Below are 3,029 nucleotides of genomic sequence, written 5' to 3'. Positions count from 1 at the left end.
TTCTCGTGCCCGTTGGAACTCCTGGGGCGGGGGGAAGGGGAACAGCATACCTCTAGAGAAATTTGGCTTGGCCCGCAGCAGCAGGACAAGTCAGAGAGTGCAGATCATGTCGGGCAGCACCAAATATTACCGCAGGCCTGGGCCCTAGGGTATATCACCGTGTCCCACAGCCATAAGGAGGAGGAGGAGAGAAGATCCAGCAGGCAGGAATTGTGCAGCAAGATTGATTGATTTAATTATTTTACAAACCCTTTTATAGACTTTTTTCTTCATAGTCTAATTGGACAAAGGATCAGCCACCGCTTTGGGGTGATTGGCTAAAATCCTAAAACATCCATTGTCAAAATATTTTTCTACTATACCATAAGCAAGACTTTTCAAGGTTGCAGGTGGCTTGGTTGTTTACATTCCCTGCTACCTCTTCTGCATGAGAGAAAAGTCTCTCACGGACTTAGAAAATAGCAAGAAAATCCCGCTAACAGCATTTTTGTACCTACACACAGGTCTGTCTGGCTGTAATACATTATTGTGTAATTTTCCCTGCCACACTAGACACAGGTCAACCCCGTAACAAATTATTCTACAACAGCATTGATTGCTTGGGTCCATGGACTAAACTCTGATAATGTACTCATAGACAGATCACAGAATCACAGAATGAACTAGGTTGGAAAAGACCTTTGGGATCATCAAGTCCAACCTCTGACCTAACCGAACACCTCCTCATCAGCTAAACCATGGCACTGAGTGCCACATCCAGTCTTTTATTAAACATGTCCAGAGATGGTGACTCCACCACCTCCCTGGGCAGCCCATTCCAATGCCCAACCACTCTTTCTATAAAGAACTTTTTTCTGATGTCCAGCCTAAACTTTCCCTGCTGCAGCTTAAGACTGTGTCCTCTCATCCTGTCAGTCATTGCATGGGAGAAGAGACCGACCCCCACTGGGCTACAGCCTCCTTTCAGGGAGTTGTAGAGAGTGATAAGGTCTCCCCTGAGCCTCCTTTCCTCCAGGCTAAACAACCCCAGCTCTCTCAGCTGTTCTTCACAGGACTTGTGTTCCAGACCCTTCACCAGCCTTGTTGCCCTTCTCTAGACATGTTTGAGCATCTCAATGTCCTTCCTAAATTGGGGGACACAGAACTGGACACAGCACTCAAGGTGTGGCCTCACCAGTGCCGATTACAGGGGAAGAATGACTTCCCTGCTCCTGCTGGCCACGCTATTCCTGATACAGGCCGGGATGTCGCTGGCCTTCTTGGCCACCAGGGCAGACTGCTGGCTCATGTTCAATTGGCTGTTGACCAACACTCCCAGGTCCCTTTCTGCCTGGCCATTGTCCAGCCACTCTGTCCCCAGCCTGTAGCACTGCAGGGGGTTGTTGTAGCCAAAGTGCAGGACTTGGCACTTGGACTTGTTAAACCTCATGTTGTTGGACTTGGTCCATCTATCCAGCCTGTCCAGGGCCCTTTGCAGGGCCCTCCTACCCTCCAACAGATTGACACATGCTCCCAGCTTGGTCTCATCTGCAAATTTGGTGATGGTGGACTCAATCCCCTCATCCAGGTCATCAGTAAAGATGTTAAACAGGACTGGCTCCAGCACAGATCCCTGGGGGACCCCACTAGTGACTGGCCATCAACTGGATGCAGCACCGTTCACCACCACTCTCTGGGCCTGGCCATCCAGCCAGTTCTTAACCCACCAAAGAGTGCACCTGTCCAAGCCGTGGGCTGCCAGCTTTTCCAGGAGTTTACTGTGGGAAACAGTGTCAAAGGCCTTGCTGAAGTCCAGATAGACAACATCCACAGCCTTTCCTGCCTCCACCAGGCAGGTCACCTGGTCGTAACAGGAGATCAGGTCAGTCAAGCATGACCTACCCCTCCTAAACCTATGCTGGCTGGGTCTGATACCCTGTCCATCTTGTAGGTGCCATGTGATGGCACTCAAGATGATCTGTTCCATTATCTTGTTAGGCACCAAGGTCAGGCTGACTGGCCTGTAGTCTCCTGGATCCTCCTTCCGACCCTTCTTCAGATTCTAAACATGTTTCTGACAGTTATAGTGTGTAAATATACCACAAGAGGCTTGATAGGGAAAATGAAAAAACAAAACAAACCTCAAAGCTCACCAGGCAGATATTACTAACAAAAAGAAACTACATAAATTTACCTTAATGGTTGCTTTAATGATATGAGCTCTGTGGTGCTGTTCATACTTAGTAGTAGGTCTTCTATCATGAAGCCCCCATGACAGTTTATTTTGTGGAACAATAAGCAGAGTTCTGGGATCTTTTTCATTACAACCCTTTTTTTCTCCCCCAAATAATCAGCTGCTGGCTTTTAGAGTTACATGTTAAAAATAGAGATAGTAGATGTTCTTCAAATATCTAGACATTATTTGTGAGACACTCAGAAATACCTGCATTTAAATGAAACACTGATTATTTGTTTGTCAATAAATTCTCAGATAATCATATATCTAATGGTACTGTATTGTTCCTCTTCTGTTTCTTACATATGAATTTATAGCTTCATGGTTGAAATGAATTTCCACTGGTATGTTTCCAAGTCATATCTTGGCTTTCTGAAGTGTGCATTTCAAGCTTTGTACATTTCTATTTCAAGTACCAAATATAAATATATTCCAAACCTTAGTGAGGAAACTATTTTAAAAAGATACCTGGCTGAAAATGTTGTGGAAGACTATTTTTAATTTATACTGGATATCAATAACACTGCATTGGAAGAGACTGGGGCATAGTTCTCATTTGTCTGATGCACAACTACCATCTTGTGAGTACAGTTCATACCTGTGAGATATGTCTCTGGTTTTACAAATATCTTGGTTTTGAAAGACAGGTGTCTGCTAAGGAAGGCAGAAGCCCCCCCTTGAAGTGGCAGATATAACCCCTTTTCCCTCTAAGTTATTATATTTTGAAATCAAGGGCCTTTAGGCAAAGATGTGGGAAATAGGAATAACAGTTCTTTACTATATATATATATATATATATATAACCAGTCAAACA

At 44.8% G+C, this 3,029-nt stretch overlaps 1 long non-coding RNA gene across 1 annotated transcript in view; it reads left to right on the top strand.

The window, feature by feature from the left end:
* Positions 1–2,753: 2,753 nt before the first annotated feature.
* Positions 2,754–3,029, top strand: part of LOC108449005 — a 9,414-nt gene continuing 9,138 nt past the window's right edge. The window contains exon 1 of the long non-coding RNA XR_001865099.1: positions 2,754–2,763. This is a non-coding gene — a long non-coding RNA (uncharacterized LOC108449005). The remainder of the gene's footprint in view (positions 2,764–3,029) is intronic.

This window comes from Corvus brachyrhynchos, unplaced genomic scaffold, assembly GCF_000691975.1.
Source record: "Corvus brachyrhynchos isolate BGI_N302 unplaced genomic scaffold, ASM69197v1 scaffold169, whole genome shotgun sequence".
NCBI classification, from domain to species: domain Eukaryota; kingdom Metazoa; phylum Chordata; class Aves; order Passeriformes; family Corvidae; genus Corvus; species Corvus brachyrhynchos.
The sequence above is the reverse complement of the archived record's forward strand: the minus strand, read 5'-3'. Positions and strand labels throughout refer to the sequence as shown.